Source organism: Anabrus simplex, chromosome 1 (genome assembly GCF_040414725.1).
Source record: "Anabrus simplex isolate iqAnaSimp1 chromosome 1, ASM4041472v1, whole genome shotgun sequence".
Classification (NCBI taxonomy): Eukaryota; Metazoa; Arthropoda; class Insecta; order Orthoptera; family Tettigoniidae; genus Anabrus; species Anabrus simplex.
In genome coordinates, this window is record NC_090265.1 from 1,293,123,984 (window position 1) to 1,293,147,710 (window position 23,727).

Below are 23,727 nucleotides of genomic sequence, written 5' to 3' on the forward strand. Positions count from 1 at the left end.
AATAGTACATTCTGGCCTGTATATTTCTATACATTTTACGCCTATTTCGAACATTATTATTATTATTATTATTATTATTATTATTATTATTATTATTATTATTATTATTATTATTATTATTATGTCCGACTCCATGGCTAAATCCGTGGTGTAGGGGTAGCGAACCTGCCTCTCACCCGGAGGCCCCGGAATCGATTCCCAGCCAGGTCAGGGATTTTTTACCTGGACCTGAGGGATGGTTCGAGGTCAACTCAGCCTACGTGATTAGAATTGAGGAGCTATCTGACGGTGAGCTAGCGGCCCCTGTCTAGAAATCCAAGTATAACGGCCGAGAGGATTCGTCGTGCTGACCACAGGACACCTCGTAATCTCGAGGCCTTCAGGCTGAGCATCGGTCGCTTGGTAGGCCAAGGCCCTTCAAGGGCTGTAGTGCCATGGGGTTTGTTTTGTTTCCATGACTAAATGGTTAGCACGCTGGCCCTTGGTCACAGAGGTACCGGGTTCGATTCCCAGCAGGGTTGGGAATTTTAACCATGATTGTTTACTTTCGCTGGCACAGGGACTGGGTGTATGCGTCGTCTTCATCATCATCATTTCATCCTCATCACGACACGCAGGCCACCTACGGGTGTCAAATCGAAAGACCTGCATCTGGCGAGCCGAACTTGTCCTCGGACAATACCGGCACTAAAAGCCATACTCCATTTCATTATTATTATTATTATTATTATTATTACTATTATTATTATTATTCCTGGCGTTTTAAATATTACTTTAGGTCGGTACTACATGTTGATTAAGCCCAGTTTTATGGTCGGATGCCTTTCCCGACGCCAGTTCTATGTAGATGGATGTATTCATTATTGTGTTTTCTGTAGTGCTATGTAGTGCGATGTGTTGTATGTACATGAAGATGTGTATTAATAAGAACACAAACACGCGGCCCCCGAGCTCTAGGAATTGACCAGACGCTGTTAAAATTCCCGAGCCGGCCAGGAATCAAACCAGGGACCGTCTGAACCGAAGGAACTGAACCGCCAGTTTCAAGCCATTACGATGAAATTTATAGAATTGATGTTTGGTCACCTATTCCTCACCACTATTGCTCGCTTGTTTCCCAATACCGTCCCCAGCTACAAGTTGATTTGATACATTTGACATGCAGGAAGTACACAGTGATCGGATCGTCCACACACAGGCAGCCAAGCGCTATGAATTGCTGTCACTGAATAACAGGTTAACGAAATCCTTGAGTTTCTAAGTCTTTGGAGTAATTTCTAGGGCTATCTTAAACCTAAGAGTTGAAGGAGGGGTTACAATGAAGGTAAAATTATGAAGAGACGTCCGGCTCAATGGCTAAATGGTTAGCGTGCTGGCCTTTGGTCAGAGGAGCCCCGGGCTCGATTCCCGGCAGGGTCGGGAATTTTAACCATAAATGGTTAATTTCGCTGGCACGGGGGCTGGGTGTGTGTGTCGTCTTCATCATCATTTCATCCTTATCACGACGCGCAGTTCGCCTACGAGCATCAATTCAAAAGAACTGCACCTGGTGAGCCGAACTTGTCCTCGGACACTCCCGGCACTAAAAGCCATACGTCATTTCTTCTTCTATGATGAGACATTCGAAGGAGGGAAAACTTACGCAGGACGAGCTGAAGTCTTTTGACCACGATTATTTTATCCGTTACTTGAAACAACACAATATACTCGCTGGAAATTCTGAAAGCCAGCAAAGTTGAAGTTACGTGACTGATGATATCATGATGATACCCACGGACCTTCCAGGTTTACGTGGGATCCGAACTGCAGGGTCGAGAAGTTTAAATTAAAAAATCCCACATGCATTAGGTGGGATTCGAACTGCAGCCACATTGGTGAGAAATCATGCCCCTGCGCTAATAGTGATATTTACATCTAAGATGTCTCCTTTTATTCTATCTCAGATAGTTTCTTTTGAACATTCTACCAGAGGCGATTCTAAGGTTCAGAAACAATATAGATTACATTAAAAATCTTGTATGCAAAATACCAACTAATGAAAGACTTGTTCTTCCGATAAAACTATCTTCTGGCGAGAGCTGAGAAGGTTACTTGCCCAACTGATGTAGACGTTAGTTGTCTAATAAACAATGGTCGTGAAGCCAGTGGACTCGAAACTATTTGGTATCAGCTCAGCGCATCTGCTTCACAACCTCATAGACCTTGGGTTCGGCTATCGGTTCGTCCAAGTATTTTAATGCTGATATGAGAGTAGGTATAGGCTTCGTTTATCGTGCTTGTGTCCGGCTCCATGGCTAAATAGTTATCGTGCTGGCCTTTGATCACAGGGGTTCCGGGTTCGATTCCCGGCAGGATCGGGAATTTTAACAACCATTGGCTAATTTCGCTGGCACGGAGGCTGGGTGTAGGTGTTGTCTCCATCATCATTTCATCCTCATCACCACACGCAGGTCGCCTACGGATATCAAATCAAAATACCTGCACCTGGCGAGCCGAACATGTCCTAAAAGCCATACGCGATTTCATTTCATCTCAGTGTGAAAGCCTTTTTTTTCCCCAGTTTCTACTTAGTGACTTACAAGTTTGATTCTCGTAACTAACATCAGATTAATAAAATTATAAAATGCCTGAAAATGGCAATATAATCTCTAACAGAATATACCCAAAAAGATGGCATTTAATTAATTTTTTTAACAGTGATGGGCTCATTCAGCCTCCTGATGTCAATATGGCTGAGGCGTCGCCAGGCTGACCATGTAGGACTCCAAATCCGCAGGCCATCTAACTGGGCAACAGTCGACTTCATTGTGGTGACATAATCATCTTCCTCATCATTATACCCTTTTATCTTCGACCATAGGAGAAACTGGATGTGGTCCCATCCTTCGAAGATTGTAGGTATCGGCCATAAAGCAGGAAGAACCATGAAAGTCGTGAAGATCAATGACTTCCTAGGTCTCTTGAACCTGGTGTCGTTGGGGTCAGAAGAGAATAAGAGTTGACCTAGAGTAGCCGGATAGAAAAGGTGAAAATAAGGATCCTGGCATAAATAAAAAAAGCAAAGCAAAGCAAAGTCATCTCCGTACATGCCATGATGGCCCTTGGAGGGGTGGAAGATAAAGGCTTCCACTATCCGTAACCTCGGCGTGTGATGAGGTAGAGTGGTTAGCTCTTCGGGCCGCCTTTGCCCCCAGGAATTAACCTGGTACTAGTTTTTTGGTGTAGGCTGAGTGAACCTCAGGGCCATGTGCACCTCCAGAAGTGGAAATCTCATTTCTTACATTTTTACGACTTCCTGACGGGGATTCGAACCCACGTCCTTCCGGGCGAACCGAGCGCGCCTTTACCGACTCGGCCAGGCAGCCCCCTCCTGGCATAAATAAATACGAGAATAAATAACGCCAGACTCATCTAGGGACCTCGAGCTGTTGGTGGTGATTCAAGGAGGATAGACTGCCCTTTATACAATTCTATCGTCGCCACAGCAACACAACCATCTACTAACAACATTGATCCGACCATAGAGAGGTCGATCGCCTGGTTGTACTTTCCCTTAAAACACCACTATCACCCTATCACCACCTACTGCCATTTTTTGATGGATGGAGTACTTTTGAACCTGTCTCTTGACACAGGCCTGAACAAAAAACATACAATTTGGTCTTACCTGTCTTACCACTGTCATCCATAGCTGTGACAATATACAGTAAAAGCTGCTGGGGTGTGGGTGGTGCTGAATAATATTCAGAGCACGACCAGTGTCTCTGATTATTACCGTTGTTCATAGGGCCAGTCATGCTGCAATAGCACTTTCTGGCCTATTGAGAAAAGCAATGGCAATCTGCCTCACTCCTACCACGACTAATTTTGGCGCCGGCATCGGTTTTAGCGGTTTTCCTATAGCCGCATTACCTCTGGTGGTCCTATCTGAGGATCCAACTAGTCTCTGGTCTGATGACCTAACACACACATATATAAAAATACAGTCAACAACTGCCACGCAGAGCAGCTGAAGAGCGGAAATAATTTACAACTTCAGTTAGGTAAATACCCCATATTGTGGTATGGTAAGCCAGGTAAGACCAAATAGCATGTTTTAAGTTGCCATGGTGCGGCGTAGCGGTGGGCGGTAGCTGCCCACGCCTAACCTGCCTGTCAGTAGCAGCTGTCGTGAGGAGTTCAAGGCCACAGCCTGGCCTGGCCTGGCACCTGACACATGACATCATGACATTGACAAGTGGAACACACCCAGCCCAGACCGGCCCACTCGCCCCAACACCGCCCTTTCGCTCGCTCGTGCCAACAACTCTAGCTCGGTGTCCGACCCACTACCACGCTCGCTCTTCCAGGGCGCTAATTGCTGACCTGCGATGGAGAGTTCAGTTTACCGTTCTAGGAGTATTTACTTATCGAGTCGTCTCTGGAGCGGCATTTGTGCAGCTGCAGCAACACCCCACCTAATTCTACCATGCTTGGAATGCAATTTCACACGACTTCAAGAGCATAATACCATTGATAGATGTTTTTTTTTCTTTTAAATGCATTCGAAGTCCGTTATTGTCGTCCAAAGTAATTCACTGTATTCATTCCTGAAACGGACAGCGTCGATATTTCTGCGATTTGCCCAACTATGCAATGGTAGTGTCTGTCCATCAACGTGTTGATATTTCTTTGATTAGATACTTAGCTCTGCTAACAAGTATACATGATAATATATTCGTGATCCGAGAAACTGGCACGATGCTTCATACTCGATTTCATCCATTTATCCGTGCCTTCACTCTCTTTGGAATCCAACGCATGGCTTACTGTTATGTCAGTCAACATAAAGTTCATTATGGCGAGGTTTTTGTATATTTTGGTACTTTTTAACTTTTCCAAGTTAACTGAATGGACATGATATTTTCTCAGAGATATTTCAGGTATCGTATTTCATATTGCAGTAGAATTAATTTCTGTTTTACATAATTGTTTTCTTTTCTTTCTTTTTTCAAATTTTTGGAATTTTAAAAATTTAAAATGAATATTAAAATCAAATCTGATTTGTATTCGTTTTACAGTGATTTCTGGGATAACAAAATAATACGTTACTTTGTTCATAACAGAATGAAAATAATAATAATAATAATAATAATAATAATAATAATAATAATAATAATAATAATAATAATATACACCGGGCGAGTTGGCCGTGCGGTTAGGAGCGCGCAGCTGTGAGCTCGCATCCGGGAGACAGTGGGTTCTAACCCTACTGTCGGCAGCCCTGAAGATGGTTTTCCGTGGTTTCCCATTTTCGCACCAGGCAAATTACGTATGTGTTTTGTAACGATTAGGTGGAGGTTAGTAATTGAAGTGTAATCTAGTCTCAAAACATACTAGGACTATAGACTAATTCTTCATTTGACAACATTTTATTAAATGGTCTTCAACTGAGGAACTAGATGTTACATGTTCGGTCTACTTAGACTTAACAATAACCAGGCACAGCTTTATTTTCAGTTTCTATGAACTAATGACATTTATATATATATACAGTATATTTTTTTTTGCTAGGAGTTTTACGTCGCACCGACACAGATAGGTCTTATGGCGACGATGGGATAGGAATGGCCTAGGAGTTGGAAGGAAGGGGCCGTGGCCTTAATTAATTAAGGTACAGCCCCAGCATTTGCCTGGTGTGAAAATGGGAAACCACGGAAAACCATCTTTAGGGCTGCCGACAGTGGGATTCGAACTCCTTATCTCCCGGATGCACATTTATATAATAACAACTGCAGTTTTATCTTACATTCCAAAATCCGGAGTGTTATATAACATGGCATTTAATGCAAATTGCTCCTCTGACACCTTCCTTACATATCATACTTGTCTATTTCGTTTCTATATCGAACACCAATGGATTTAGAATAGGTCTGCTAAACTTCCTTCCCACCTCTCACATTCCTTAAGGTAACATATGCAGACACTGTAGCTGAGTTTTTGAATCCATTTGGTTGCCTTTTCCCCCAGAGATAACATTCTGTGCGACAGTTCATACTGACTAATATGAGATTTGAAATGTACATGTTGAGTAGGAAAGAAATATATTTTTGACGTTTGAAAAATAAAATTGTTTCTCACGAATCTCCGCTGTAAGTTACGTGGTTTCGGAATATGTTATAGATAGGCAAAGGTAAAAATGGTTTCATGATGTTTAGTTAACAAGAGATACGGTAAATAATGATGATGAAAGTTTAAAAATTAGCACATTATAGTCGCGAGATGCAGTCACTGTTATGGTAAATGTTCATCATGCACTGTATTCCCGTATTACAGGAAGCAATATTAGAAGGGTATAACATTTCCTTATAAGAGAAATTCTCCGTCCGCCTCTGTGGTTAGCGTGTTTAGCTGCCACCCGAGGGGCCGGGTTCGATTCCCGGTTCTGCTACTAAATTTGAAAAATGGCACGAGGGCTGGAATGGAGTCAACTCAGCCTCGTGAGGTCAACTGAGTAGAGGGGTGTTCGATTCCCATCTCAGCCATCCTCGAAATGGTTTTCCATAGTTTCCTCCTTCTCCAGGCAAATGTTGCGATGGTATCTAAGTTAAGGTAACGGCCGATTCCTTCCCTCTTCCTTGCCTATCCCTTCCAATCTTCCCATCCCCGACAAGGCCACTGTTCAGCATAGCAGGTGACGGCGCCTGGCGAGGTACTGGTCCTCCTTCCCAGCTGTATCCCCTCGACCCAAAGTCTCTCGCACCAGGACACTGCACTTGAGGCGGTAGAGGTGGGATTTCTCGGTGAGTCCAAGGTAAAAACCAACCCTGGAGGGTAAACGGATTAAGAAAGAAAGAAAGAAAGAAAGAGAAATTCTCCATGATTTAATTTCATATAAAGTTCACATTTCGCCAGTGTCCACCACATTCATAATTCTTATTTGGTATTGCTCGTTCAATACAGTCAAGAAAAGCGGAAGGATTCACTAAGCATTAGTAATGAGGCATAAATTCCATTGGATAGATAATAATAATAATAATAATAATAATAATAATAATAATAATAATAATAATAATAATGTTATTTGCTTTACGTCCCACTAACTACTGTTTTAAGGTCTTCGGAGACGCCGAGGTGCCGGAATTTAGTCCCGCAGGAGTTCTTTTACGTGCCAGTAAATCTACCGACACGGGGCTGTCGTATTTGAGCACCTTCAAATACCACCGGACTGAGCCGGGATCGAACCTGCCAAGTTGGGGTTAGAAGGCCAGCGCCTTAACCGTCTGTGCCACTCAGCCCGACCCATTGGATAGAATGGCCAGTAAAATTATTTTAGTGTAGCACTTGGAAGATGCAGATGATTTCGTTAGTATAAATTACTGTTGATCTTTTTAAGATTGAAGTATTCTTCTTCGTCTTCACTGCCGATGTGGACTTCACCTATACTTCTGGGCAAGGATAGTGAGGATTCAATAGGCCACTGTTCAGTGGCTTATATTTGAGTACGCCCACACCCGTATCTTCCATTGCCTTGTTGATTCCTGCTGTAATCGTATGTGCCCCTGCTGCCTTGCAGTTTTTCGGGTTCTTTATCGTCTTTCTGACTTCTCTTATTATTTCATCCATCTAATATTCCGTTATGTTATGAGCAGCCATATCTATGAAAAAGGGAAGTTAAGTAGTCTTTCCATACCTCTACGTTTTCTGTAATATCGCAGATGGTTTCTCAACTTTTATTCTGAATCACCTAAAATACTGATCATGCGCCAGCTAATTGAAAAGACTACAGAATGTAATGCAACTCTGTATTTGTTCTTTGTAGACTATCCCAGAGTTTTAGATTCGGTCAAATGGATCAAACTGCGGGAAATATTGGAGGGTATGGTGTATCAAAACAGCTGATAGGTCTCGAAATCGCCATATTGCAATGGGGTTGGAACACTTGAACGGAGTGACATTTGCACGGCGTGACGCTTGCACGGAGCCCTTCACTCTAATTAACAATATTCGGTGAGTCAGAAGTAGGAGGGTGACATTTTCACGGAGTGACACTTGCACGGAGTCTCAATTTTCATATATACTACTCCAGTATTAATAGACACGTACAGCACTTCTCATAGACTCCATTAAAGAGCTTGCTTACCTACAGTGACTCACATAATTATTCGGACATGTTAGTAATTATAGCCTTTGCTACACACTGTGCCTATATTTCAGAGAGAATATTGTACACGCAAACTAGTTTCTGACAGAACCCAGTTTGACAGATTCAACACGGCGTTGAAATGTGTAATTTTAGTTAACATAAGAGAACCATGGACCCTGGAAACTCAGAACGCAGTTAACGTGCTTCAACAAAATTATTCGGACACAAGACAGTTGCCATGCAGAGGTCGTGTACAGAAGAGCCACGGACAGTATGAACGTAAACAATCAGTGAGTTTTAGTGCTGTGTACAACTTAAGAGAAAATGGGCCGATGAAGGGAGAGCACAATCGAACAGTGGCAGCTAGTAATTTTTCCACCATGCCAAATGTAAAATTGTCGTCAAATTGCTGAAATGTTACAAATGAAGAAAACTACAGTCTCTGATATTATCACAAGATTCCGGGAGGAAGATAGGATTGAACATCTACAGCATACGGGACGTCCAAGAACTTTCTCTGTGTGAGAAGAGAGTTATATCACCAGAAAGACAAAAAGGAACCCAAGTAAAGTGCTCCAAAACTCGTTACGGAGATTGCCGCAGACACCGGAAAGAAAGTGCATCCCTAAACAATACGGAGAGTGCTCAGAAGAGGTAACTTTTATGGTCGTATTGCAAGATGGAAGCCCTTCATAAATCAAATAAATCGAAGAAAGAAAATGCTGTTTGCCAAAGAGCATGTTAGAGAGGACAATGAGTGGTGGAATGACGTTTTATTTGCTGATAAGAGTAGATTTAACATATTTCAGTCTGATGAGAGGATAACAGTTTGGCGGCGTCCTAATACTGAGCTTCAAGAGAAAAATCTGAAAGCAACTGTGAAGGATGGCGGTGGGCATGTAATAGTGTGTGGGTGCATGTCGACGAATGGAGTTGGTAAACTGGTTTTTATTGAAGGTAAAATTGACCACTTTCGATACCTTAGAATACAGAGGGACAATATGAAATAGAGTGCCGAAAAGATTGGGATTGGTGAACATTTTAAGTTTTATCAAGATAACGACCCAAAGCATATGACCTGGAATGTAAGGATGTGGTTATTGTTTAATTGCCCAAAGGTGCTTCATCCTCCCCCTTAATCACCGGACTTGAGTGCGATTGAGAACCTTTGGGACAAACTTGATAAAGATATAAGAAAAACAACAATCACATCTAGAGAACAGCTGATAAACCGACTTCAAGAAAAGTGGCAGAAGATAGGTCCTGATTACACCCGGAAATTAGTGGAAACCACGCCAAATCGACTCAGGGAAGTAATTAAAATGAAAGGAAAGACAACCAGGCGCTGAACAGTTAGGATCATAAGTAAAAAGGAAAGTGTCCGAATAATTTTGTGCAATATTGGTTTTGGTTTTATTTTGTTTTTTAATTATTATATTTTCATTGACAGTGTTAATTAGAAGAACGATGGACGTTTAGTTTTTATATTTCTTACAGAAACTTGTATTCAATTTATATCAGTGATTTATAATTACTGAAATCACTAATACAAAGGAAAATGTAATAAATCATGTCTGTCCGAATAATTATGCGAGTCACTGTATAAGGTATAAATTGTTGAAATCATACTCTCTGTTTCCCTTGAACATTTTATTACACTTTTTCTCACTGCATTCGCCACTTCATCCGGAATGCAAACACGACTTGCTTCGCCTAATACTGTATTATGTTTTCTTGTTATTCTTCCTTTGCATTTATTTTTCTTGAAATCTACGCACCGTCACTAAGTCAGTTGATCTTTATTGGTATAGACCATAATGTACTGACGACCGTTGTAAATTAACAAAGGGTACTCTTGGTGGTTTTGGTGGACTCCATAGCTGCAGAACAATTATCACCAGTTCAACATGGAACACTAGTTGTCACCACGTATCATCTGTAGCAGTGAACTCTAAAGGTGTCTATCTATCTATCTATCTATCTATCTATCCATCTATCTATCTATCTATCCATCTATCTATCTATCGTTTTACCGGGTAGAACTTCCCTCTTCTGCTCCTGAATTCCAACACTCCGTGCAAGTGTCATTGTTTGACGTACCCATGCTTAGTAATTTCTTGGAATGCTTGGCGTTCCGTGCAAATGTCAACACATTCCATCTCCGTGCAAGTTTCATAATTTCACAGGAATAAACAGAAGCTCGATGATCAAGCTAAACAAAATTGGAAAGATTCACTCTCAACTCCCAACTCAAACTAATGAAAATGAAAACCTACAACCTGTTTTCCAGTCATTGACCGGGTCAGGAATGAAATGAATGAATCATATATAGGCTATTATACGATGGGGTCGCCACTCCCAAAGTGATTTTATTAATGACTGATAGATGCTATGAAATGAGAATGGAGAGTGTTGCTGGAATGAAAGATGACAGGGAAAACCGGAGTACCCGGAGAAAAACCTGTCCCGCCTCCGCTTTGTCCAGCACAAATCTCACATGGAGTGACCGGGATTTGAACCACGGTATCCAGCGGTGAGAGGCCGACGCGCTGCCGTCTGAGCCACGGAGGCTCCACTCAACCTAATACAGACCCTAATTTTTCCGATAGCAACATATGCCGCTGAGACATGGACGCAATTACATTAAATTCCTAAGTGAAAAGAGCGAATTACAAGGGTACTATATTTCGATGCAGAGAATATCTTGGACAGAAAAGCGTATCAACGCACTGATCGTAGAATAACTACAAATCAAAAACAGACTAGCAGAAGACACCTGAAATACTATGGTCATGTTACTCGCCGTACGAACGAATTGAAATACTTATAGTTCTTGGAAAGGTAAATGGATAGCGGCGGAAAGGTCGAAGTCGTATACAAGGATCAAATGGGTTCTCTGACTCATTTGAGCCTACGTAAAGCCGTGCTAGTAACCCGAAACAGAGAGGCGTGGAGAATCACGGCCTAGGTAGCGACATCATGTCACTATACCCTCACGACGGTGAATGGAAACAGAGACACAATAGTAATGCTATTACATTAAATTTCTGACTGAGGAGAGCGGGTTATCAGGATCCAATATAAATAACCATGTTGTTCATAGATATGGTCAGTGAGATATTTTCTAACGACCAGGTTTTCTGATTGAGTTCGGTAAATGTTGTGTCACACATTACAGCATGTGATAAAGTTTTGGTGTACACTTCACGTATTCACATAAACAAATATTACTGTATATATTACATTGTATAATAATATAATTGCCGTACATGAAGTTCACTGCTTCATTATCAGAACAAACGACCTACACGACATCCAAAGAGGTACCGTTTGATAGCAAAAACGGAATAATGCAATCGGAATGCAAGCCGCCCGGATGACCTACACTCAAAAAGGTTTCCAGCTGTAGTTTGAATTGTTGTTGTAGTCTCACATAAGAAATCTGAGTATATGTGCTCAACAAAACTGCATACACACACACTCTGTCGAACAAAATACATTTTCTATGTCCGTTCTAACTGTCTGTCTGTCTGTTAGGTCATCAGCCCAGAGGCTGGTTGGATCCTCAAATAGCACCACCAAAGGTTATGTGGTTATAAGGAAACCGCAAAAACCAATGGCAGCACCAAAATGAGGCGTACTAGGCAAGACTAGGAGTGAGGTAGTTTGCCATTGCTTTCCTCACTGGGTCAGAAAGTGCTATTGCAGCACGACTGACCCTATGAGCAACACCTTTCATAACACTCAGATGCACTAGTCGTGCTCTGAATGTCAATACTCAGCACCACCCATACCCCAGCAGCTTCCATATTGTCACAGCCATGGATGAGACTGGGACTTCGGTGAAAGCTACACTTTACTCTGGCCTGTGCCAAGGGATGGATACAGAAGTACTGTATCCATCAAGAAATGGCAGCAGGCAACCGTTCTAACTACTGTATTTAAAAAAATATATCAATTAGAAGGAGGTTTGGAGAGAAATTAGATACGATCTTGAGGAAGGTTCCGGTCAAGCATTTGTTTAAATTTGAAATTTGAAACTGAACAGCCAGTAAACAAATTACAAGAAACCGGGACGGGTAGTTCAGCTGTGAAGTACAGGTTTTCTAAGTCCAAGTTGATGGGTTCGAGTTCAGCTCAGTCCGGTGGTACTTGAAGGTGCTCAAATACAACAGCGTCGTGATGGTAGACTTACCGGCACGTAAAAGAACTCATGCGGAACAAACTTCCAACACCTCAGCGTCTCCGAAAACTGCATAGGTAGTTAGTGGGACGTAAAACCAATTGCATTATTCTTCTTATCTCTTCGATTTTGGCCACGTACAGTACACGTAAAATATCTTCTTCGTGTTTTTATATCCTTTCTTGATTTTCAGTCACTCAGTAGGCCTACTTTTTCTTCTTTCAATCTGCTCATTTCTTCTTTCATTCGTCCAGAGAATTGCACGGGTTTTTTTTCGTTTTCCTGAAACTCCCGAACTTTCTAATCCTGTTGCAAAATGTAAGTCAGACCAGAATTCTTGCTTTCGTAATCTTCATTTTTGCTAAATCCCTTTTCACTTCGATGAGCCAACTTATTTGTGTTTAGATATTATTGTCGGAATGGTCAAATATTTCTTATGTGCGTCTTCCCGAGTTCATTCAGAACAATTGACCATAAAAAAGAAATTCTTCTTTTCCTGAAAGGCATCCGATACTTTTTTAGTTTGGCTGTAAATTTCCTTATCACTCTTCATTCAAGTACTCCCAACATTTCTCGGTCCAAATATCTTCCTTAGTACTGTCAATTTTTTATTATTATCACTATCATCATCATCATCATCATCATCACTAATCCAGTTCCTGGATTCGTTTCATGGCCGGATAGGGTATTTTAGCGGCGTTTTGTTAATTACTCTCTCACACAGCTGGGGATTCTTATTTGTCTCAATATATTCCTCTTCATTAAACATAACACACCACACTACCAACTGCCACAGAAGGACCCAATAGTGAATAAATCCCTCAACATAGGATTGGCGTCAGGAAGGGTATCCGACCGTACAACAGGGACAAATCCACATGTGCTCCGAGATTCGAACCCCAGACTTCACCATGGAGTGGGAAAAGATGTGGACGTAAGAGGAAGAAGAAAAAGATTCATCCAGTGAATTAAAATGCACTCAGCGGTACGGACACAACAAGAATACAGGCTACACAATGGATTTCACAAAAGCATTGAATCCACAGGGTTCTTCTTTTTCTCTTTGGTAACAGTTTCTTTGTTATGCTTGAATGGCTATCCCAAGGGTATAATTTAAAGAAAGATAAAACGCGTCGTTATTAGAAAACATCGGTAGTGGAGCCGACGTCCGGGTGTAGCATAACTTACGACAGTCATTACCATTACTAAGATAATTGTGCTACCTTCTACGGGGTCTAACACATTGTGACTAATTATCCGACTATTGTTCTATGCTCACCCTTGTAGGTCAAGCTATGGGTTGTGCGACAAGCCACTTATTGCTACTTTTATTAGCATTATTAGGGACGTGTACTTCTCAGTTTACTGCTTCGTACCTACCGCATAACTCGTTCAAGATGTCGCAGTTAATTGATTAATCAAGCTCACTTGAAGGGTGGCTTTGTAGGCGTTCCTCCAGCTGACTTCTCAGCAATTTCAGTGTTTAAGAATTGGATTTTTGAATGTTAAAATCTTCAACGAAATTAAGTTTATCTACTACCACTACCAAAAATGGGCGTTTTCAAATGTTTTACGTTTGATAAGTAGATATTGTCTACACACAGTGAAATAAAGTTATCTTACTTGTACGATAAAGTAAATTACGGCATTGCCTCTTGTATTACACCTCCGCCTTCACAATGTATGTAACTACCGAGCGAGTTGGCCGTGCGGTCAGGGTCACTTACCTGTGAGCTTGCAATCAATCAATCAATCAATCAATCAATCAATCAATCAATCAATCAATCAATCAATCAATCAATCAATCAATCAATCAATCAATCAATCAATCAATCAATAAATCAATCAATCAATCAATCACTACTGATCTGCATTTAGGGCAGTCGCCCAGGTGGCAGATTCCCTATCTGTTGTTTTCCTAGCCTTTTCTTAAATGATCGCAAAGAAATTGGAAAATTATTGAACTTTTTCCTTGGTAAGTTATTCCAATCCCTAACTCCCCTTCCTATAAATGAATATTTGCCCCAGTTTGTCCTCTTGAATTCCAACTTTATCTTCATATTGTGATCTTTCCTATTTTTAAAGGCACCACTCAAACTTATTCGTCTACTGATGTCCTCCCACGCCATCTCTCCACTGACAGCTCGGAACATGCTACTTAATCGAGCAGCTCGTCTCCTTTCTTCCAGTTCTTCCCAGCCCAAACTTTGCAACATTTTTTAACGCTACTCTTTTGTCGGAAATCGCCCCCAAATCACCCCCAAATCACCCCCAAATCACCGGGAGATAGTGGGTTCGAACTCATTGTCGTCATACCTGAAGATGGTTTCCCGTAGTTTCACACCAGGCAAGTGCTGTGGCTGTACCTTAATTAAGGCCACGGCCGCTTCCTTCCCACTCCCTGCCATTTCCTATCCCATCGTCGCCATAAGACGTAAAGCCAATTGTAAAACATAAAGTATGTAAGTGGCAGTATTATTGAACCTTTATGTTTTCATATATACATCAATGATAAGAGTAAAGAAATTGTATCACGGATAAGGTTGTGAGGGGCGTTGAAAAGAGCTCGACAATGTAGTGAGATGGATAGCAAACAATGGTATGATGGCAAACGGGATGAAGAGTTACCAAGAGGAAAGTCCTCTCAGTTTTAATTACTGTGTTGATAGAGTGAATGTACCTCACGAGGATCATTGTAAGTACTTAGGTGTAAGTACTTAGACCTTCATTGGGGTAGTCACATCAAATAAAGGTTACAGACCTCTTAATATGATTATGAGGGTATTTAGGGATTGTAGTAGCGATGCTTAGAGTCAATCGTGGATGACTCAGTGAGGAAAGCAATGACAAACTACCTCACTCCTCATCTTGCCTAACACCGCCATCGGCTTTTGCGGTTTCCTTCTAGCTGCACAACTTTGGTTGGTGCTATTTGAGGATCCATGAAGCCTTTAATCTGATGACTTGACAAACAGTAAGGATGTAAAAACAGAGGTCGTATATGTCTCTGGTAAAACCCCAATTAGAGTATGATTCCATTGTATAGGAACCACACCAGAAAAGCTTGATACGAAAACTTGAAAAGATCCAAAGGAAAGCAGCACGATTTGTTTGTGGCGATTTCCAACAAAAGAATAGCTTTGCGAAAATGTTGCAAACTTTGGGCTGAGGAGACTTGGACTAAAGAGACGAGCTGTTCGACGAAGCGGTATGTTCCGAGCTGTCAGTGGAGAGACGGCGTGGAGTGACACTGGCAGACGAATGAGCTTGAGTGGTGCCTTTAAAGATAGGAAAGATCAGTTAGAATTTCAAAGTGCAATCTGGGGTAAATATTCATTTGAATTAGGGATTGGAATTATTGCCAGGGGAAATATTCCTTAAATTTCCAAGTTCTTAGAAATCATTTAAGAAAAGACTATGTAAATAATATTGTTACGGAATCTACCTCAATGCAGTTAGATCATAACATGAAAATAAAGTTAGAATTCAAGAAGGCATTCATTTGAATTAGGAATGAGAATAATGGGAAATATTCGATATACCAAGCTCGATAGCTGCAGTTGCTTAAGTACGGCCAGTATCCAGTATTCGGGAGATAGTGGGTTCGAACCCCACTGTCGGCAGCCCTGAAGAAGGTTTTCCGTGGTTTCCTATTTTCACACCAGCCAAATACTTGGGCTGTACATCAGTTAAGGCCACGGACGCTTTCTTCCCACTCCTAGTCCTTTCCTGTCCATCGTCGCCGTAAGACCCATCTGTGTCGTTGCGAGGTAAGGCAAAATTGTGAAAAAAGCAACTGATAGGGAATCTGCCACCTGGGCGTCAGTTCTAAATGTAGATCAGTGATTGATTGATTGATTCATTCATTCATTCATTGATACCTACCTCACGAAATTAGGGATCATTTCCTGTTAGTCCCATTCCCTGCTATGGGGTTGTGAATGAGGTGAGATGAAATTTTATGGCATGGATGCCGTACCTGAAGTCAACCTCAGTCGAGGAGCTAATGAAGAATTTTATGCATTACCTTATCTAGGTTATTTCAAAGAGGCTATGTGTTGAAGAAAGTGAACAGTTCGATGTAGTACACCATAATATTTATGTTCCCCGAGACAAGTAATGCACTACTATGTATTATTATGGACTTCTCCATGTTCTTCAAAAGACACACACAATTACGATACAAACTATCAAACCGTACGAATTTGCTATAACAACGTAAATGAAGAAATACCAACAATTTACTGAAATATTTTTTCTCTTTAATATGTTTCTTTCCATAGATTTGTTATTTTTATTTCTCTAATGGATAATGCATGCAACTAGTGCGGCATGAACTTTTTACACTCGTCTAATTCCGTTCGGAAAATCATTTTAAAATTCTATTTATGCCTTGGGGCTCACTAATTTTTAGATATTGAGTGATGATCAGCGGATGTCTAGCACTTATTCCACTGATTCCAGACTCCTCTCATATATCTTGTTCGACGACCTTTCTTACTAACCGACTTGGATCGGAGTAGTTCTGCGACGCATAGCGAGTCTAAGTTTTCCACTTATCAGTGTCACCTTTCATTTTTAGCCACTACATTCTCTGCCTTCTCTTCCTCTTCGAAAATTTATTAGTGTTGCCAGAAATTAAAAATTAGTAAGCTGTGTCGCTGATATGGCTGCGAGATTTTTGGCGTGGCCCTTTTAACAATGATCTGGGGTCCACATTCATGTAGATGAGCCCTATTTTACGGCAGAATGCCCTTCTTGACGCCAACCACATATGAAATGATATATTCACCACTGCATGTTTCTACGGTGGCTGGTAGTGAGAATTGTTGTATGAAAAACGATTATTAGACTATCACAAACACCCATCCCCAGAGCTAAAGGAATTCGACTGAGAATCTAACCCGCCTCTCTATGAATCTATGCCCACTGTGCTGACTATTCATCCGTGAAGCCGCACAACGTCAAACAACAGCTAGCTTCTCAAAATACACGGGTTATTTTATTTGGTTACTAGTTGTTACCTCAGATTCGCTCGCGTGGATTTCATACTTTGATAAAGGTAATCGTTCCTTTGTACTGCGCTAAGACATTATATCTGAAAATCCCTAAAGTATAAAAACTCACCGAAAACTGAGTTTCATTTATCCCAGAACCTCTTTGTAAACCACATTTGTAGTATTGCCTTTTTGGGGTTAAGATGACCAGGTTACTGGCAAAGCTAACTCTGGAACACGCTACATAGAACTGTACATGGGAGAAACAGACCACTCTCAAGTCGAGGAAAAGAAAGAATACTTCTTTATATTTAAAGGAGTTTCCAAATACCTGTTTCCTCGTCTGTAACATCTTCAATTTTTGAGATTTAAGTATCCCCATAAAAATAATTCAACTATTTTTCACTTCTTTTCAACCTCCTTAAATGGCTTTACCGAAAGCAAAAGAATACGTATTCCTTTAATTTTGAAGGTGATTCCAAATACCAATGTTCACGTCTATAACACCTTCAGTTTTTGAGATATAAGTGAAAAAATGAAAACCTACAACCTGTTTTCCGGTCTTTGACCAGGTCAGGGATGTAATGAATGAAACAGATATAGGCTATTAGTACAATGGGGTCGCCACTCCCAAGGTGATTCTTAATGACTGATTAATGCTATGAAATGATAATGGAGAGTGTTGAAAGATGACAGGGAAAACCGGAGTGCCCGGAGAAAAACCTGTCCCGCCTCCGCTTTTTTGGCACAAATCTCACATGGAGTGACCGGGATTCGAACTACGGTATCCAGCGGTGAGAGGCCGACGTGCTGTCATTCTGAGATATAAGTATCCACATAAAAATAATTCAACTCCTTCTTCACCTCTTTCCATTCCCAACCCCTTTAAGCGGACTTCCCAAAAACCAAAAATGTATGTTGCTTTATTTTATAAGGAAATTCCAAATACCAATTTTCACGTCTGCAACATCTTCAGGTTTTGAGATGTAAGTATCCTGATAAAAGGAATACAACTCCTTCTTCACTTATTTTCATCCCTCCCTAGGTCGATTTTCCGTTAACAAAAAAGAATTGTTCCTTTTTTAAGGTTATTCCAAATACCAATATTCACGTCTATGACATGTTAAGTTTTTCAGACATAGTGTAGATGTTAAAATTGTAACCACTTTTTCAATGTAACGTGATATTACTAAAAACAATAATCACAACCACCACGATATTCGCGGCATAGCTTACAGTGCGAGGCTCCAAATAACTTGCAATGTCAACACTCCAAACATGTGTCATTGTAAACTCTCCAGCGAAGTAAACTCTCATCAACTTACGCAGGATAAACTCTAATCTGATAAATTCATTCCTTCACCCGCAATGTTTCCAATTCGTTATGTTTTTCGCCTCGTAAAGATACAGATTAAAACTCAATCTCCAATGAGCAAATATTATCTAGACCGTGACCGTGAGTGAGAATGTATTTTGTTCGTGAAGTCGGCTATAACAAATTCCACTTCGCTGGTATCAAATAGAATCATCAACTTGACTTAACTGGACGTTATTTACAGTCGTACGTAAAATAATAATCCTGAGAGACTTCACTTGTACTTAAAAACATGCGTACCGGACGATATGGCCGTGCGGTTAGGGTCGCGCAGCTGTGAGCTTGCGTCCGGGAGATAGTGGGTTCGAACCCCACTGTCAGCAGCCCTGAAGATGGTTCTCCGTGGTTTCCCATTTTCATACCAGCCAAATGCTAGGACTGTACCTTAATTAAAGCCGTGGCCGCTTCCTTCCCACTCCTACGCCTTTCCTATCCCATCGTCGCTATAAGACATATTTTTGTCGGTGCGACGTAAAGCAAATAGCAAAAAAAGAAAAGAAATGCGTTAGGCCTACAACGCACTCACTTGGATTTGACAACCCTTGCACTTTTCAATCGCTCTGGATCGCTACAGGATGTCGCTTCTCTTATACAGAATGTCTCGGAAATATCACACATCAACATACACACCCTGTTACAAAAATTTCTCTTCACCAAACTACATGGCGTTTTCTTCCCACTCACAAAATACCGGGCTTACTCTGCCTCAAACTTTCTTCCTAACAATTCTCATAAATACTATTTCCTTTCTCATTACGATCCATTTCTTCTTGCTTGCCTGACCATATTAGAACTACAAGCTATCCCACAACCAAACAACTTCATAATGATCCCAAAGTAGTTTCTCTAAATTTTTCCAGACGTCAGGAGCAAAATAGCACGCCATAATTCTATCTCTCCAATACACGGTACCACAGAATTAAATTTCCAAATGCCAAAATTATCTTACTTCACTGGATTTCGATATAAAAATGTAAACATTGGTCCACAACTGTTAAATGCAATATCTGCGAGGATAGAAAATGTGCCGGCTGCCGATGCCTGTCGCACTCCTCTGGGGCAATGATAAATGTTAATGGAGAGTGTTGCTGGAATGAAAGATGACTCGGAAAATCGGAGAATCCGGAGGAAAACCTGTCCCGCCTCCGCTTTGTCCAGCACAAATCTCACATGGAGTGACCGGGATTTGAACCACGGTATCCAGCGGTGAGAGGCCGACGCGCTGTCGTCAGAGCCACGGAGGCTCATCCGCCTGTGCTTTGTCCAGCACAAATAATAATAATAATAATAAGAAGAAGAAGAAGAAGAATATCTTCCGGCAGCCGGCACAATTTCTACCCTCGCCGCTAAATGGGGCCTCATTCATTCCATTCCTGACCCGGTCGAATGACTGGAAACAGGCCGTGGATTTTTGTTTTAATAATTATCATCATCATCATCATCATCATGAAGCATAGTGGACTCTTCTCAGGTTGTGTACATTACGTGGAAAGCTACTTAAAACGATTAAAGATATGAGCATGCAACTAGTCTTCTACACATGACACTGGCTGCTCGATCTGCATCCGATGGCTGCTTATACTGCCTGCTCATTCCATATTCAAACGTGTAACGCGACTAACAAACAATCTGCCACGAGATCGCAGCACCAGATGTACCCAGTTATCGCGCGAATACAGCTAGATAAGCATACAAGAAAAATTTAAAATCTGAAAGTAACAGAAAAATTATACGCATAAAGTGGTGCTCTAGAGAGTGATAGCCTCAGGACTTTTCGAGAAAGAGATTTCGACGAACAAGAAAACCTGGAAACTTTGTCTGTATGATACTTCCCTACATTACTAGGTAGAGGTTTCACGAATTTGGCCACCACAGTTTCTGATACAAGTTCCTGGTGTTTATTGTTACTAAAACACTTTAAAATCTTACAGTGGCACAAAGATGGTAGAACATTGTTTTTTTATAGTCTGGAGCAGACGTGTAGATTTCTTGCAGTACGGTAGAGCCGCCTCAACAAATTTTTGTAGCCCCATAATTAGGCCAATAAATCGTTGCTGGGGATAGCGCAGGGTCCTTTATCTGACTGTCTAATTAAGTTCATCAATGGGGATGCATTAACTGAGGTGGAAAGGTTACTCAAGCACGTGCTGCATTGTTTTTCTTCGATTACACGCACTAAATAACCACACACTAATGCATGGGAAGCAGTTTCCAAAGCGACACACACTGACTCAGGGGGCTCACGAACATCTTCCAGTAAATCAAGTACATACTCAGCGGGCATCACTGGTTCTGTTTCGTCAAGTCCGGGAGAGGATACTGAGGCAGAAAATTTTGTATTTTGCTTGTGGATAACGTTAGCACCTTCGGTGGACATTAAAATACCGCATTTCAGAATTCTCTTTATGGAAGTAGCCGGGGAGTCAGTCATGTCATTGCACCCTCCTCCCATTCTTATAGAACTAAACATGGCTTCAACTGGATCTCCTGAAAAAGCCCGTGTCATGGAATGAAACACCACGGCATTCTGGTTTCCCTTTCTTTGATTTACAGAAAGGCATGCAGCAGTAGGCCTACACCATTTTCACTGTAAACAAATACAGTACTACCCTATTTCCTGCTATTTCATTCCGACAGTTCAGAAGCCGGTTGGTGCTGCCACTGCTGTGGGTATTTGTAAACGGAGTGTTTCATTTAGTGCCATGTTAAAATGTTGTAATGAGCAGGCAGTATAAGCAGCCATCGGATGCAGATCGAGCAGGCAGTGACACATGATAACTGGCTCCTGTATCTATATACATAAAATATGAGTTTCGTCAGTACATTGCTCAGAATTTGAAAAGAATGGTATTTCTGTATCAGTCATGTCCACAGTAACAAGGATATGCACTTTTTACTTTTCCGTAATGTCTGTCTGTCTGTCTGTCTGTCTGTCTGTCTGTCTGTCTGTCTGTCTGTCTGTCTGTCTGTCTGTCTGTCTGTCTGTCTGTCTGTCTGTCTGTCTGTCTGTCTGTCTGTCTGTCTGTCTGTCTGTCTGTCTGTCTGTCTGTCTGTCTGTCTGTCTGTCTGTACACGCATCACTCGAAAACGACTAAAGAGAATTTAATGAAAATCGGTATGCAAAGGCCGGGAATAAGTCGCTAAAATCTTGGCCATAAATACTTTTATTCACGCTGATATAAATGGTAGTTTAGGGGAAGGCCTAAAATTTAATTTTCAAATATTTATGTTAATAGTGGTCCTATCTTAATGAAAATTGGTATACAAAGTCGGAGAATTAGTCGCTACAATTTAGGCTATAACTAAGTTTATTCACGCTGAGTGAAATGGTAGTTTAGGGGAAGACCAAAAATTTAATTATTAAATATGTACGTTATTAGTGGCCCTATCTCAATGACAATTGGTATGCATAGTCGGAGAATAAGAAGTTCCTAACTCACTTACTATGTTTACAAACATATATATTATATATAAAACTGCCTTTATATTGCAAAATTTGAATATCTGCATTTAAAATGGAAAATCTGAAAATTAACATTCATTAAATAAAATACACACTCGTCGAACCTGGTACTCACACTTACTAGTTACCTGCTTACTTACACATACGTTATTTGAAGGGCGCCAGCTGTCACTCAGTACAGCAATAATAGAATGAGACTCTTGACTATCTCTAGGGAGTGGGGTAATAAGCTTACTTTTGACAACATACCATATAAGTTCTGGGAAAAGGAGACTGGCGTTCGGTTTCCCCATTAATTTTGAGGTTAAGATATTTTACTTTCAATGAAATGAAACTATGAATTCGTTTGATAGAACAATATATATTCTTTAAATAATATATCAAAAAATGGTGAGTCTTGTTGCGATAAAACAGATGAGAATATGAAATTATGACATTGCAACTGAAAGAAACTAGGCATGAATTTGAATTCTACTTGACCGGACATTTAACAATTTATACGAAATATTTCCCTCACTGATTCACTTGACTGTACCTTCAACACTTTGAGTGTAATTACGACGTAATCCATTGCTCTGGTGTTTACTGTAGATGTGTCACGCCTAACGTGGTGATACATCCTCGCGACTGCTTCTTCTCCATATCATCTGACTTCTTTGTAAGTCAATATGGTATGACCTCTTGGCAGGTCCAGGGTTGCCCTCTCTGACTCCTTGGTAAGCCTTGCGTCCGCGTCTTCCACTAAGTGACGGACCAACCATTTGGTCTCACTCTCTCAATGACCAATAATGGCTCACTGAGTCTTCACCATCTCTCGTTCACACTGGTTGACGGACCAACTAAGGCCTCTTGATCTAGTAGACTACTTCACTGTACTGCATCCGTATAAGTAATGACTGACGCTACAATATGGAGCTACCTTATATAGACGTTGGTTGACACAACTACGTAATCTCCAGAAATAACAATGACATACTCCCACCTACGCGACAGATATTACACACAGTGGTGAAATAGCCCCGCGGCGACAAGTCCGTGCGCGCATTGCTAAATAAATACGATGACGTAGCCATGGCTTGGCGATGACTTGGCAGAATCTCCACTAATCCTGCACAATGTCCCAACGTCACATCTAATCTCTGATATATACAACAATTCTCACTGTACAGGTGTTTAATGATAATCTACACATACGTATATATGCGTACATCTAAGTGCAATCTTGCAAGCAACAGGCAATTGCAAAATTGAATAAAACGGATAATTACAATAATAGTAACAATATCACAGATAAAATAATAATAATAATAATACAGATAAAATCATACAATAATAAAAATACAGATATCATCTTGTAACGGGATTTGAACCGTTACAATTCGCCTCCCTCATAAATAAATCGAAGAACAAAGAATCGATTGATTTATGAACAAAATTATATATATAACACTGACACAGATAAACACTTTAAATGAATATACAACAATAATTTTCTTTTTCAGCATCCATACATTTTATAATACATCACATATGAGAATTTTTCTCGCACATTGCCATCGTAGATAACTGTTCAGTGTCCCATTC